At 41.2% G+C, this 16877-nt stretch overlaps 1 protein-coding gene across 2 annotated transcripts in view; it reads right to left on the bottom strand.

Annotated features, from left to right (window-relative positions):
* Positions 1-12631, bottom strand: part of fbxw7 (F-box and WD repeat domain containing 7) — a 109648-nt gene extending 97017 nt beyond the window's left edge. Inside the window, exons 1-2 of one of the 2 annotated variants that reach the window (XM_084567380.1) lie at positions 12099-12631; positions 1567-1713 (exon numbers count right to left, since the gene is read on the bottom strand). The gene's annotated coding sequence lies outside the window, so the exon portion shown is untranslated. The remainder of the gene's footprint in view (positions 1-1566; positions 1714-12098) is intronic. The other variant, XM_084567381.1, reaches the window with a different exon arrangement.
* Positions 12632-16877: the final 4246 nt, after the last annotated feature.

Below are 16877 nucleotides of genomic sequence, written 5' to 3'. Positions count from 1 at the left end.
AAATAGAAAAACAGTTGCACCCAACTTGACTTTCATCTATGGCAACTGAACCTTTGCTCTGAATGTAGACTGCACCACTCAGAAGTTCAGACAATAATTAATGGTCAGTCATAATTTTTTAGTTTCTCTACATCCACATTTTTTTTCCTGGTGCTATATGTTTGATTCCACTTGTCTCACGATTACACAACAGACATACTGGTATGTTACAGTCCTGTATCGCCAGAGACGGTTAGCGTCGCATAAAAACACACAAGTGGACGGAAACGTTCTTGGACAGCAGAGAAAGAGGTGTTTCATCCAACAGGACATAATGAGGAACCTGAACGGCAACAAGCTGCTACCATGGCAACACACCGACAGATGTCATGACTTTGAGTATGAGCAAAATACTATAGCGGCCTTCAATTGTTCTTACATATAAAAGATGTGTAAATGTAAATCCGCATTTCTGGCCAAGAGCACTTACAAGGAATTTGTTCTCGGCATTGAATGGACACAGACTAGTGCAGGGTTTCCCATACAATGCTAAAACTACGGAGGCCCGCGAGGGTCTAATTTACTCCGCCATGGTCTCATAACGAACCGGAAATATTTTTGCACATTTCAAACAACGCTGTGCTTGCATTGTTTTACCTACTGCTCCTGAAAGCATCGTTTTCTCCGCCTCCTCACCAAAGTCGTCTTCCCCCAGACCGTCCAAATACACCGGTCGCTCACCTGCTCTGTACTTAATTTAACCTGACGGAGAAAACGGCACTAACGTAGCATGTGTGTTGTTCACAAATAAAAATGTTACCGCCACCTTTTAAAATCCGATGTTTGTGGTCTTGACTTTTAGACCATGGAGATTTACAATCATTTAAAGAGAGTTGGTCAAAACCCGAAGGAAACGACTCCAGACGTAACGTAAACTAGCTAAACTTTAAAGGCGCTAGCTGGCAAAGTTAGACTGAAAGTCATCTGATTACTATAAATTAGATTTATTCGCTGATACTTTATTAAATCTTACATACATTTGTCCATAGGATACCACGTCTCAACAGCATTTTGTTTAGTTTTCAAGTAGAACTGCATAGACTGTGGCTACTTGTTGTTGAATCTAATATCTAATATATTACGATAACAATACTCTAAAAGAAGGATTGTATTAGATCTCTCTCATGAAGAAGCTTTGTGGTTCAGTATAAGAACGGAAAAACCAAAATGTTCACAAAAAGATTGGCTCTGCACAAATATAGAGAGGTTTTAGGGTATTTAATTAATAAATAATATTAAGGATAAATGCTATTAAAGATGTTAAAAATAACTGCTCAGAGGGATGTTGCTATTTCTGATCACTAATAAGAACCATTTCTAAAATATGATAATAACAATAATGATGATAATTACTCAGAATTATGTGTCTGCCTCCTGCGAAAAATAATAAATGTGCTGCAACAGTGCTATTCAAGAGCACATTCAAGCCTGGTCATCTCTGAGGAGGCTGGGCTGTAACACTGGTCACTGGATGCAAAACACATTAAAAACAAGCAACAAGAGAAACAGAAACATATGAGACCTAACCTGTCAGTCAAGGGACCTCGCAGGGGCTCTGGAATCTGCCTCTGCTCGGGGGTAGAGGGTACAAAGAGTTATCTGCAGCGCTGCAGACTTTGAAGTGTCGCTGAACCACCGTCGGAGCCAGGGACAGAGAAGGTGGAAGGCGGGCGACTAGAGAAAACGTAGAGAAGGCAACAAAAAGTGAGGACTGAGGCGCAGGAAACAGAGAAATAAGCAAAGCATGAGTCTTGAAAACATGCCCGTCAGAGACCAAAACTTTGGGGTCACGCAACACACACGTTCTGTTTTTCTGTTTGTTTGTTTTAACGTCTTGTTTAAGGCGGCCATCTTTCCTTTTTGGACAGCAATGAAGGAAGCATATGGTGGCCATGTGTTGGAGAACGCCTGGATTGCAAGGTTGGAGTGGGGAGGGGGGGGTGGTGTGTGTGTGTGTGTGTGTGTGTGTGTGTGTGTGTGTACATGGGACACAATTGGATTGTGAGGAAAGTGAACTGACAGGGTGTTTTGCTTGCTCCTTCTGTTCACAGAAACTCTCCCTCTAGGATTATCTTCTCTAATAGACTTAAAGGCACTTTAACTGAGCTGCCAGCTGCCCGAGTCTCTGGTGAAAAGGTCAAGTCTGAGCAAGGATATCCTACAGTGTCAATACAACACATTCCTACGGTGCCTCTAATTCACACAATTCAAACTAATCCCAAATTCAACAACTCGTACCTGATAATGAACGTCCGTTTAAACAGAGACAGAATGAAGTAATACACGGAATAGCAGAGCAGAAACAAATCATTTTAACTCGTACCAATTCATAAATCAATGAATTTTGCATTTTACATACAGACTAGAGCTCAAACACACAGTCAAGACTGACGGAAACAGCCTTTTGAACCTTGGAAACTGTAAACCGCAAGGCGCAGAGTAGAACAAAAGGCAAATTAATCAATAACATCTAATAATTCTAGCTGCAGCCTTAATTCCTCTGCTTTAAATGTGTCAGTGGGTGATGAAACCAGAGGATGTGTTTTAGAGCCGCAGTAAGAGCGAGCGAGCGGAGCTAGAGCGGCACCAGCAGTCTCCACACCTACTTTAATTTTGATCAACAGTAAATAATTCATCCAGAAGGAGGAGACTGTGGGCACACCGAGGAGAGAGCTGTAATCTACATAAGTTTGAACAGCACAGCTTAGAGCCAATTTCTTCTATAAGACTTTACACGAGCGCACTTTTCACGTAGAAATCTTATTCTAAGAGGAAGCACGTCTACCTTAAATGACACAGTTATGGGCGAAGCTAATCATTTTTGCAACATCCATATTTATTGCTCTGAGAAAACGCTGGAGGCGACGTCACGGTTCAAAGCTGAGGTCTCACACCTGTTTGGCAGGAAAAACACAGGGTCGGGGTGCTGCAGTGCTCTCGTCGAATAAACCGAATTTGGAAATTGATAATTAGGTCGACGGTTGTCTGCGTTGGTGACAGACCTGTGGATTTTCCCACACGGCGTCTGAACACGAAGCTTGGATTATCGCTTTGTGTTTGTCCATCCTGACCTCTTTTTAGCAGATGAGTGCCGGCTAATTACAAAATGGCTGCCATTCTATACTTAGCTTTAAAGGGGAAGCTATCAATCCATCCACAGAACTAATTTCTACTTAACTCCTTATATCCATTTAAAACATAATAAACTCGTCAAAGCAGCTGTGACGTTAAACATTTGACTCTACTTTCTCTGTAATGTGTTATTTAGATAATAAACCACAGATTGTTCAAATAATGAGCCGAGACGACACAGCGCCAACTGTGTTGAGCTCAGCGGTCCTTAAAGCAGTAAGCTGAAGGGATTTATTTCAAATAATATGAGACGAGGTTCAAAAATTAGAAAGGTTTCGGCAAGATATATGAAACCAACAAGCCGTACAAACGAATACAGACAAGAGGACTCCGTGCCTGAGCAACAGTTGACTTAAACATCCCTGCTACTAAAGCTGCAGGTGAATGACAGCACGCCAGCTCGCGTGAAGTGGAGATTAAACTCAAGACTTGCAGTAAAACAACCAAAGGAACAGAAAACCAACAAACTGTGCCACCACCTAAACTTAGATCCAGGCTTAGTGAACTTTTACAGAGGTCCGTCTTGGACCATGAGACAGTGGGAGACCTCTGACCAGGCTTGTAAGAGAAGCCCCCCATTCACAACGACAGCCGTTCCCATGCCAACGGGCCCTCTGCTGGGGAGAGGCCTCCTTTTAAACGGTTTTCATCCTGCACCTCTGCTGCAGTCTCAGAGAAGGACTGGTGGGCATTTGAGAGGGAATGAGTTGTGGGTGGCAGTGAAGAGATGCAATTGTGTTAAGGTCTGAGCTGAAAGCCCCAAAGCCTTGAACGCAGCCTGTGACGGGGAATCACAGCGAGGCTGAACGGCTCTGTGTGTGTCTGTGTGTGTGTGTGTGTGTGTGTGTGTGTGTGTGTGTGTGTGTGTGTGTGTGTGTGCTCATTTCTATCCCCTTTAGATCAACATCCTGGCATGTGAAACACCCATGATGCTGTCAGTCCGGATGATTAATGCTCACACTATTTATTAGGATTTGGAAAAGTGACAAAATTATTATTTATTCCGCTGCAACAGTGAAATTAAAATGCCCTTCAGTAAAAACTGTGAAATACTGTTTCAAATAAAGAAGCTCAGCCACTCCACAGTAATTCAGCATTGGAGATTTCTGTATCAACCTGATGAAGTGCTGCTTCTTTTGTAGTTATTTAGTTTAGGTCAGCGTTAAACCAAAACCACGTCTCTGTAGCATCAGAACGTCTTCTTCTTCTTCTGTTTTAATAATGGTTGACACTTGACAGTGGCTAGCTTAGACAGCGCTATTTATTGGACTTAATACAGTTGCACGGTGCACACGAGATCAAGGAGAATAAAAGTAAGATGAGAAAAGAAGATTTGGTTTATTTAAGACCAATATTAAAAGATCAGGATCAGTTCGAGGGACAGAAAATCTTTACATCAAGGTTTAGACTATTTCTGTGAGTTATTTTAACTATGAAAACTAAATTATATATTTATAAACTTTACTATTAATTACTTTAATAACTTAATTGAGTCTTTGTACTTAACCACAGATGAAAAAAAATCTATACCATGAGTGTGAATTCATACAAGTGTATAATTAGTTGGTGAGCTTTGTTACCACTGGACAGATGCTAAATAAAGCTAATCCACTGGTAGATGCAGCGTCACATTTAGCATCCAGACACAAAATCTAACTATCAGCAGGAAAACAAAGAAACATATTCCCCCAAAATATCAAGCAGTATAATAATAAATAATAATAATATTGCTTCTCTTACAACTCACGGCCAGAACAGCGATGCTGTGTGCACCAAGCTAACAAGAGGCTAATGTAATGCACAAATCCAAAGAATGATTAAACAATGAGGCAGTTTGGATATAGTTAATATTTTAACTTCATATGAATTTACCAGCCGCTGAAAATTAACTTCCATTGCTTCCGCCTGTTCTGAAAACATGAGAAAAATGTGAACTGCATACAGAAATAACAAGAAACGTATCTGTCAGGAGAAAGGTCCACATGAACAGCCCTCTTTTAGGGTTTTCACAACCTCTTACCTGGACATTACTTTTTATAACGTCCCAGTTCAGGAGCTGTGACTTGTTTGTTTCCAAAAATGACTGAAGTTTAGTTGCCTTGAAGTTTCTTTGTATTTTTATCACATGTTTGAGTGAAATACTAATATTCCCAGTGGCCTCGTCTTTTCATTACGCCTTTACGTTTGCTACGTTGAGTTACCCGGTTGTTAGCTTGCTAGCTGTTGGCGTCAGTGACTTCTGGTTGCCAGCAGTTGCCTAGCAGCAGTCGTGTCATGACTTATGGTTGTTGTAACCATTTGAATGACAAGCGTTTTGTGTATAAAACTTCCTGTGTAGTAACCACAAGTTCACGGGCTCCGTTTGAAAACAATAACTGATGGCTGCATTCCACTTAGAGGAGTTCCTGTGCTTACTGTTTCACTGAGACACTAAAGGGAACTGAGCCACTGCTAATGTTATTTATTCCACCTGTGCACTTCCATGGCGTCAAAAAGATGCATTTGCACAAAGCTGGTCCTCTTTGCTTGTGTGCATATAATATAGAATATATAATACGTGTGATTGTGTTAACGTACAGCACACACCTCTATTTTCAGCGCCAGGAAGTGACAAGGATGCATAAAATACCCGCAAGAGGCAAAAGAGCCTGGCTGTTAAATTTGTGCTTGCTCAGCATCGTGAAGAAGAAAACAAAAGACAGTCCCTGGATGAAGACAGATTCCCCTCCACTCTGCTGTCTCTGTCTAATCGTCTTCTACACTCTGCCACAGCAACAATAACTTGAACATAGCTGGTTTTGTTTCGAGCTGCTGGTTTCTCTCTTGCCGCTGCGCCGTCACCTAGCATTCTCAACACAGCCCACATCAAAGAAATATGCCTGGGCGATTTCTCCCCATGTTCATTAACCAGCTCAGAGCTACATGGCACAGCACTGAATTATTAACATGCTACTTGTGCCTCACAGATACAGAGCAGAGGGCCATTCACAACTGCAAAACACGCCCACACTCGGCTTGTAAATCTCCAGCAAACCCTCGGAGTAGATTCAAACTTCTAAAGACGGTATATCAAGGCAGCTCAGAGAGGAGGATGCCATCACATGAGCAAGGAAAGCGTTACAGGGGGGAGGAGCTGGGTAATAAATGTATTCGATAAGCAGGACAAGAGAATGCAAATATTTTTAAATATGGGAGTTTTTCTCATGAGCGTCGGAGGGAGAGAAATTAAATTAGGTTCGTTGAGAGCTTTTAGCTATCACGGAGGGGGTTCTCAAAACCTCACTACTGGAAGTATCTGCACCCACGCGGCTTGAAAAAGGGCTCAAATGAGACGAAGCGAGTGCAATATTTAACAATAGCATGTCTCATGTGGAAAAAGCGTCCGGCGGTGGCTAAATCGGAGACAGAGTCACGGCCGAACCAGTGCGAGACCGCACAACATCAGATAACAGGCCACGAGGAACAAATGTGGTAAAAATAGCAGAGTAACAGGTACACAACTGTTCAGGCTATTACAGTCAATTCATCAATTACCTTAAACTTAATAATCATGTCTGCGTTGTATCTCAGTACGCGAGTTCCCAAGCTCAGAAGACGAGGCAGTGCAGATAAAAGCCTGTGTGTGTGTTGTAATATCTAAATGTTCGACCTAATTACAGCCTAACCTGTATTTCAGTTTTGCACTGTCGTACTTTATGTCGTTGCTCTTTGACGCCACAAACTCCTGCTTAGTTACACTCTTCTTGGGATTTCCAGGAGACAGGACATCCCTCCAGGACCTCCCCACAGAAAAGCCCTTTAATTTCCTCTTTTCTTGATCTCACTTTCTCTCCAGTGCCTCTGCCTCCAGTCGTCCACTCTTTCCGTTTCTCCTCAGACGGTTTCACTTCCTTCTCCGTTTTCCTACACACTTGCGTCCGCAGTATATATACACACGACATGTCCTCCCCCGTGTTCAGTCCTGTCCTCTCATCTCAGGTTTCGGATTCCACCACATCTACCTTTTAATATATCTTATCCGATCCTCTCTGGACCATCTGTCCTCAACAACACACCACGATTGTCTGAATTTGCCAAATTGGACGGAGAGCGACTCAAATAACACTTCCCACTTTGAGTCCACTCTAAATTTAAACTTGGCACGGAGCACATCTGTTCACCACTTGAAAAATCCAACACCACTGAGTAATACTGACTTGTCCTGTTCCCCTCTCTCTCTCTTTATAGCCTCTCTATAGTCCTAAAACTCATCTTGACCAGAAGGCGTCGACCCGCGCCTTCGGTCCCGTCCCTTCCCCTCTCTCTGGACTGTAGCTGGTCATCAAACTACCATGATCAATTTCTCAGTTCCCCTCAAACCCAGCACACGTCATGAATCACTCATTATCCTCTCATTTTACTTCTGACCAAATGTCTCATTATCTTTTCGTTAACCGGCACTCTGGGTCCCCAGAAAGCCTGGAAAACTGCCCGGCCTGATCAGGCTGCACTCATCGCACAACTAAAGCACTCCACTTCAACACAGAAGCTCCTCTCTTCCTGCTTCTAGCCCGTCCCACCGTCTCCAGCCTTACTGCGCCCGTTGACCTGTGGCTTTCACAGTGTATGGCAGGAAACCAAATCATCCACAGTGCCTTAATCTGATGTTGTTAAAACATTAATTGATGCATCTTATTAAAAAAAAACAAAAAACACCTACAATAGCTCTCAGTTGTCCCATCGAGACACCGGTTTGAGCTAAGAGTTGGCAAATGCACATGTGTTCCTTAATCATTACGGAGCTTTCTGTCATTTTGTATCGTCACGGTTTCCCCCCTGACAAATGGACACCAATGAGCAATTATTACACACTTGATTTTCCCTCAAAACCACTTGATGCAGCAAATGACGCACGACAGGATTTGATTTCAGGTTTGGCTGAATTTGAGGGAATAGCACGAACCCTCACTTGGAAGCTCGTGTGTCATCAGGGTAACGGACATAATGCCAACAACTAACCTCCAACCAAATGTGCAAAACTGTCCACACCCTGCCCTAAAACCACAACGTTTTCAGAGACAAGCACTGCAGTACAAAGGAAACTGGGCGTTGGGAGATGTGAAGACAACTGGACGAAACCTAAAGGCATCTAGATTGTTGCAAGCCAAATAACTCCCAAAATAATCCAATATTGCACATGTTTGTCAGGATTTATTGTTCTCACTTAAACGCACTAGTTACATTAGTGTATTTAATTGTATTTAATCACTTACCAAGTGTGAGTTACTGATCTGTCCAGGGTGTACCCCGCCTCTCGCCTAATCCCCTCCAGAGGACAAGCGGTTACAGAAAATGAATGAATGAATAAGTGTGAGTTACTAAGACCAGTCATGTGCCCACTATCTACTGTGTTTTGTCAATACAGGCTTCAAAGACAGGAAATCTGACTGTCCATTTAAGAATGGCTGGAGGAAAGCCCTGGGGTCCGTAACACAGCAACAGCCAGGACTGTGGGAATGTGAAGCTTTCCGCAAACAAAGTCTGGGATACTCCTCGTCTCTCATTCCTCAAGGCCTTGCAGCAAACATCAAAGCCAGAAAATGATATTTCACCACCTTGACCCAAATGAACTGAAAACAAGCCACTCTGGTCCCGACAGTGTCAGTTTATCATTGTACTTACGCTCTGTAATCCTCGTAGACCATTTTACTTTGACACGCACCACCTTTCAAAACACTGATGGGGTGCAGAGCTCTGTACTTTTAAGGGCATCTATGTAAAATTACACCAGAAGAATCACGTGAGGGGTTTTAATGTGGCTTACTCTACGTCCCTTAAAACTGCACACATTTAACTAAAGGTCTCACTTGTTGACCATTGAGCACTTTCAACGGTTTACATTAAGAGCATTAAGAGTCTAAATAATGGTTTTGGATAGTAAAACAACCCCAAACATCATCCCATTCAATGTAAGAAAAGACCAAATAGAAACTGTCTTCACAAACTGTCTATATCTATTTATTATTGGTCTAATTCATGTGTTCTACAGCCTGGATTGTGGATGTGTTGCAGCAAAAGCCACAAACTCTAATCATCTGCACTTTATCTTTAAAAAAAAAATGGATCAATTAGGGGATTATGACCGCACTGAGAGTATCGAGCAATGAGGAGTATATGCCTCGAGGCCTCAGAGGATAGAAATACTAACATTTAAGAGGTGAAATGATGATTTAAGAGAACAGATTAATTGGTTCGTTCAATTATCAAACAGTTGTCGGTCCTCATCTTCTTATATGTGAGGACTTGGTGCTTTCCTGACCTTGTATTAAAAAGTAATTTAAATATCTTTGGAACAGTCAAATAGCAAATTTGTAGAAAATAAACCCAGGTTTCAAGCACTGATAGACAACCTACAAGTGTCGTGATTGTTCAAACCATTTCCTTTGTTACATAAATGCCACCAAATGCATATCTCTAAACTGCACGGTGCTCACAATTTAAACCACAATGACAAAACAAGCAATCCATACATGAATCAATACAACTTCACTGGAAAATATCTCTCCTTTATGAAGCTTCTTGTTGTCAGAGAGAGGCTGCAGTCACCTCTTTTCACAGAAAGTTGTAATGGTGTCATTTGAAAACGAATAGTAAAGTATCAGTCTACTGACAGCGTGTCAACATCAGTTACGCTCTGTGCATAGGGAAAAAAAGAAAAGCGCCTCTGCTGTCACAGTTTTGTAATCCACGTGGTATAAAATGTTCAACAGTTACCCTACTTAAACCATCGTTTCCCAACAACTCATGCTCTGTGCAAAACATAAATCACTCCTTTAAAGACAATGCCTTTAAACTGTGCGGCAACTCGCACAGAAATCACGATCCTGTCCTTCCTTCTCATCACATCTCTCGTTCAGAATATGCACTTCTTAACAAATGTTGTCATTCGTTTTTTGTTTGTTTTTTTGATGGTGAACTAACAGACTCCAGAAGTCTTATCAAAGACTTGTCTCCACGCCACAAGACCACCTCAATCAGTGTTCAAGCTTAACCACAGCGTGCAGTTAGCAGGCACAGACAACAAGAAGCTGCAAACACAGAAGAGAGTACTAACCGGCAGTGTTTTAATGTCTTGAGGAAAGCCACATGCAGTTTCTAGTCAAATGCACAGATGGGCAGATAGCTCATTCTGGTTTGAATTATCTAACTTTTTACGATGCGTCTGGAAATGTATTAAAACATTCCACAGTCTAACGTAGTGCAGTCTATAGGCTGCACAAAAAAGAAAAGCTAATTTTGCATGAAGCTCAGCCTATTATAAAGCCACCTAGCTGTGGTTTTCAGCAGCTGAGTGCAGTGGAGCAACTACGAGTCTGCAACACCATTCAAATGGACTAGGTGACGTGGCTAACACCTGTGTCTGCATCTTAATCGTGTGTCTCACGTCTCTCCTTCCTGTCAATTCTTTTTGCCATTTATTTTTAGACTGGTGAAACAGCACAGGAGAAAAACACTATGGAGAAATATAAGAGAGAATCTGGGTGTGGGGAGTAGTGAAACTGAAACTCAGTAAAATTCGGCAATCGATTTTAAATAATGCAGGTTTGTGTTTTCGGTGCGATGTGTAATTAATATAAACCCACGTGTTTGTCTTTATCTTTAGACGTAAAGAAATGGGGTCAACCTCAGGTTTGGTGCATTTTAATAGTTTTCCAGCGTTGAACGGGTAGATGTAAACATTACATCCTGCTAACAGAAACCTCGATAAGATCTAAACCCTGCTTTTAAAGGTCTGAAACGGCCACCTGGACTCAACTCACGTCGTTTTTTTTAAGTCAACGTGGTGCACTGATGGTATGCATGCTCAAATACAAGTCCGACACTGGTAACGCAGAAGATAAACTCTGTCATCAGTCTGGATGTTTAAGAGCCTTGCGACGGAAATAAAAACACTGGATGTTAAGGAGTCATGAGCATGACGGTTCTATGCAAACAAAACAAGTCCAAAACATTCAACAGACTATCAGTGAGGACAGAGCAAACATTAAACACCGACACAACATGGCCTCACAGTCGAATCAACTACTGTGGAACAGTGTGGGCAAAATATGCGACCATTACGACGTTCATAAAGCAGATATTCTGTCCTTAATAACCTGGTAGCTTATTGTAAACAGAAGATGAGTAAACTGTCCATCGAAAGCAACCCAGTGTTACATGAGCATGCCCAGTACAACCACCTAAGTCCCCATGTGGACTGGAGGTTGTGTGGTTCAGCTCCTGGATCACCATATTTTAATTTATGATCAGTTTTTACTATGTTGGTCTATTCTGTACAAACTACTTCACGTCTACCCTGGAGGAGGGATCCCTGCACGGTTGATATTCTTGATTCATATCTGATTATTCCCAGTTAGAAGTGTAACGTGGATCTTTTTCTTTTGCCACACCGAGAATAGAGAGCTGTCCAGATTGCCAAACGCATCGATGCAAATGTAAAAGTTATGATACGCGGTATTAACTACATGAACAAAATGATTTAATTCTAACCAAAAATATGAAACCGTCACTTATCGAGTTAATGCGCTTCGCAAAATCCACATGCAACAACACCAGAGTCCTCGCACTTTGCAGCTCTTGGCTCAGTTAGTTTAAAAGGCTCAGTGCTGGTGAGAGAGTTAGCCGAAGCAGCTAACAAACTCGGCCAACTTTAATTTGTGCAGTACGCTCAGCTACGGTGAGCTGAATCTGCCAACTTTAACTTCTTTCACAGCGACAACATGGTCCAGAACAGCAGAAGTACGTTAAGTTGGTTAGCATTAGCAATGCTAACAGCTAGCTAACGAGTTGAGCGTTAGCAGGCTAATGCTAGGCCCCTTTCTACTGGTCCTCTACTGCAATATTTCACAGTTCTGATCTTGCACTTTGTAATTTTATTCTGTATTTACCTTGAAGATGTGGAGGCAACACAAGGCAGCAGGCCTCTCCGGCGATTCCTTTCGCTCAGGTATCCAAAAGATATCCTTAAGAGCTTGAAGAAGCTAACGCTGGAGGTAAATGCTCATTCGTTTCTTGGATTTCCCACCAGCAGCAGCAGTCAGTTTGCACCTTACCAACAGAAGCTAGCACGTTAGCACGACCAGCTAACTAGCTTCGGCAGGGCAGCCTACAAGCCAAGTTCGTGCTAGTAAAACAACGCTAATGTTAGCTGCTCTGTCAGATTTACAAGTGTGCTGGTCGACCCGTTGACTCGGTACTTTTGCTGGACGTCACAGAACGGCCTCCGATCATTACAACAGGAAAAACACACCCGCTGGGACCAAACAGCGTGTCAGTTGTGAGTGATTTGCCGTTCACAGCCTCCTCAACAAGCGCCAGGTTTGTTCGTCTCCTGGCTGTCCACCGACTGGAGAGAATGACTGTCGCAGCATGATGACGCGACCGACTCCTTTTTCTCCTGGGCGCGCGAATATCACGTAATAGTTGTGCCCCTGGATGATCCTAGTGGAAAATAAGTGTAATTCATTGGAAATGGTTTGATGCGGTGTCGTTACTGTGACACACACCTTGAAATTATGTGAAAATTACATTAAAAAAAAAAAGCTGCAGAGGCATATAAACAACCAATTTATTTTTTAAAGAAATTATAATGTAAAAATATTTGTATCAATAGCTGATAATACCTAATTTCATTGCAGAAAATAACTAATTAAAAAAAATATCCAATGTATTTATCCACCTGAGGTTAGTTTCCTTTGTTTCAAGTTAAGTCCTCATGTTTTTATTATCACATTTTGAAAAAAAATAATATCTAAACTATCTACACATGGTTTGATTTAATATCTAAACATTTTTATAACAATTTCTTTTCTTCCCCCCTTTTTTTTGTTGTATTTTTCAAAATAAAATAACCTTTAAAAAAAGACACAAAATTCACAGGTAGGCAGGACAGTCACCAGGGATTCAAGGTTTGTTTTTGAATGTGATTAGTCATTTCAAATAGGATTCACGATTTATACATCCCAACCGTATATAGTATTTACCTTGAGTATATACATTTTCATAGACAGTTACAGAATGCACGAAAAGCAAGATGATTATTAAAAAGACATTTTATTTGTATTGCACCACACACTTGACACAGTTCAAAACAAATCATAGATGATAAATTGCCTCAGTTTTTACTTATCATTAAAAGCTCTAAAATGAATGGAGTGGGAAATAACACAGAAATGAGAGACTCCAAATCCAAATTTGCATGGTGTGTAAGAAATCATGCAGGCTGAAAACCTAGACCTAATTCTTCCCGGCGTATTGAGCCTCATTTATTCAAAGGGAAGGGGGGAAAAGCTATTGTGGATTAGTGTGCGGCTGCTGCTCAAGTTAGCCCTGCAGTGCCAGCCATGGTTAGCTTTGGCTCATGGTCATTTTCATGCCCTGTATCTGGATCCTGCAGGGACAGTCTGAAACCCTGAGATATCACTAAGCACCCAACATGTGATCCTGAGGAGTGTGGAATTGAGACTGGCATCTGGTCAATGAAAACTGAAAAGCACACCCTGGAAACAAAGGATGGCAGTAAATATCCACACTTTGTCACTAAATACTCTTAAATGAGGGTTTGAAAGCTGCCGTAGCTGTGTGTGATTTATGGAAACTGTTCCAGTAAGTGACTCCTTAAAGAAATCTGAACCACAGTCTGAAATTTCTGTTAATGTGATTTCTCTGCCTGCTGTTGTTGTCGCTTTACTAGTTAATCTGAGCACTGCAAATATTTATTTTTCCAGAGTCGAACATGGAATAATATATATATTCTATTTATTTGGATTGTGTTTTATTTGTGTTAAATGTTTTTGTGTTTTTATTTTTTATTTTTATTTAAATAAAAATTGTTGTAAGTCCCATCACAAGTCTCCGTCCACATATAGCCTTGTCACCCATCGCTTTGCAGCTCAGTCTCTGGTTGCCCAGGTAACTCAAATCCCAACATTTTCTTAGTGTAGGGATGGAACGAGCTTCTTACCGTCACCATTCTCTATCTGAGAAGTAAAGTAGCGTCAACAACTCCTGTCTGCATTAACATGACGCTCCAAGCCTGTTAATATGAGAACGTTAACTTTGGTGTTAGGACGGTGTTTCATTACATGTGTGTCGTATGGCAATCAAATCTATCAGTCTATCATTTTGACAATTTCCTCAATCGTGACGCCTCCAAATTGAGATTAGTTTTACTTTGTGCCCGCCCACTTTGAATCCCCAAAGGTTATTTCACCTAACGTTCCTATAACTCTATGAATTTCATTACAACTTCTTGGTCTTTTGTCCTCACATCGTTGCTGTGATTCTCATTATGAATGGTGGGGATGTATTTTTCTTGAGACCCTTTGAGGGCCCCCAACCCTCAGGTTTCCAACCTGAGGCTTTCTGACCTGTATTTGGATTAAATTCTGCTGAATAATTATATTAATTTATGTATATCTTATTGTCTTGTTCTCTAATAAATACTTAATTACAAGTAGAAGTCCTGCATTCAAAACAAAACCACTGACATCCAAATATATTTAAACTAATTTAAGTATTTTCCAGAATCATATATATTATATATTGGCCCTGGAATAGACTGGCAACCTGTCCAGGGTGTACCCCGCCTCTCGCCCGATGACAGCTGGGATAGGCTCCAGCAGACCCCCACGACCCTTAACAGGAATAAGCAGGTACAGAAGATGAATGAGTGAATGAATATATTTTATATTATTACATTACTGGATTATAATTACAAGTTAATTAATGCATCACTTGAGTGTTGCAGTTTGGGCTAAATTGAGATATTGTCTTTACATCTGGGTAGCTTAATATACAAAAACTGTATTAGCTGATTTATATTTTATATTAATAAATAAAGCTGCAAGTTGTTTTGTACATCTAAACTAAAGTGAAGTTGCAAAAGACACAAGTATCGAAGTAAAATATATAAAATTGTACTAAAGTGCAGTACTAGAGTAAATGTACTTGCATCCTACCACCAGCCTTGGGACTAGTCAGAACTGAGTAAACCAAAGTGAATTTATATTTAAAACTTCAACCAAAACATAAACTACCCTCACAGTGTAAGTTCCCACACAAATACAGAATGCATGAAATCTTGGTCTCCACTGGGGACTTGAACCCTGGCTGATGCGTCTGCTGCTGTCAAATCTGCGCGAGAAGAAATCTTTCAAAAGAAACAGAGGACAGTTTTATGTTGTTTAAAAAGTCTAAACTCTGGTGAACTAATTCCCTGGCGTGTTGTGTGTTCTCCACTCCAGCATTGCCCAAGGACGGGCTGAATGTGATGATTGCGACAGACGGACGGTGCTTTGTTAACATCACGGCTCTCGGAGGCAAACAAACAGGGATGCTGGTGCGGCTGTGAAATGGAGCTGATAGAGTGTGACAGGCAGCAACAGAGCCTGCTGGGTAGACTGTGATTCAGTCAACAAAGCTCGGTAAATTCAGAGAGACGGGTCACTGGAAACATGATGTTACGAGTGTGTCCTTTAGGGGATTACATCTCATTTCTGTTCACCGTAACCGACAAGCCTTTAATCAGAGTTATAAACATACCTGTCCTCCCACGTACCAGTGAATCTACACTAGTGTGTCAGATTCCTAAGACACAAGGTGAAGTGGAAGTCAGATAGAAGTGCTTCAAGTTATTCGATATTACTTTGACTGTCTCACGTTTGGTTTGTGCAGCCCTGCTTCCAAAAGAAGAAAATAAAGTGTTTCACAAAAGGCAACACAATTAAATGCACGGCTGCAACTTATAATTCCTTCTTTAATTAATATTCAAATTAGTTTCTCGATCAACTGACATGTCAGAGGATGTAATCACGATCCTCCAGAGAGTCTAGGGATGTAAGATATGAGACGTGATCTGATTACTTGTTTTGTCCGTCTAGTACAAAGATGTTTAGTTTACGATCATGTAGGACAAAGAAAATAAAATACTTGAATTATTAATTTTCTGTTCGTGGACAGACGAACTTTACAACTAGAACCAAATGAAACACTGTTGGAAACAAATAAAGATGATCAGACGTACTTCTTCAAGCAGCTCGTTTTGAAGCCCGGGGCAAAACGAACAGCTTGGTGTGCTGGCTTCATACTAAACAGTCAGAAATAAAGCAAGAAGACAGGTCACGAAGGTCCCGGTGTAGTATTAATAGTACTAATTTACATAAAGGTATATGTGTATGAAGGTTTAAGGTTAAGGTTGTCCAAAAACACTTCCACCAGCCAATGATCACGCTGAAAAAGCAAGCGACCCCAAGCGTTTGATAATTAATCTCCAAGGCCCTTGTCTTCAAGCTCAAGTGGACTCACACAGACATGATGTCAAATGAGTCAGTGTTTTAGAAATATAGCTGAGGGTTTTTGTCACTGAACGACTTTAATGACTCTTCAGTTGGTGTTGGTTTGTCTTCAGTCAGCGGTTGGTTGTTGGTGAAGACAAGAGATGGCTTTTGTTTTTCAAAAATGTTCGAGGTTATGAAAACAGGATTAATGAAGCCTGTTGGTATGATGCGGCTGAGTTAAACTGCTATCAAATCAAAAGCAGAGACTTTAAAACTGAGCCAGCATACCTGCGTAAATAGTCACTCTGTTTGGGTGTAAGTGGTTGATTAGGAAAATGTGGACGTTAAGTCAGCGTTTACTGTCAGTGTAAGACGGAACTGCTGTCTGGA

This window comes from Chelon labrosus (genome assembly GCF_963514085.1).
Source record: "Chelon labrosus genome assembly, chromosome: 2".
Taxonomy (NCBI): domain Eukaryota; kingdom Metazoa; phylum Chordata; class Actinopteri; order Mugiliformes; family Mugilidae; genus Chelon; species Chelon labrosus.
The sequence above is the reverse complement of the archived record's forward strand: the minus strand, read 5'-3'. Positions and strand labels throughout refer to the sequence as shown.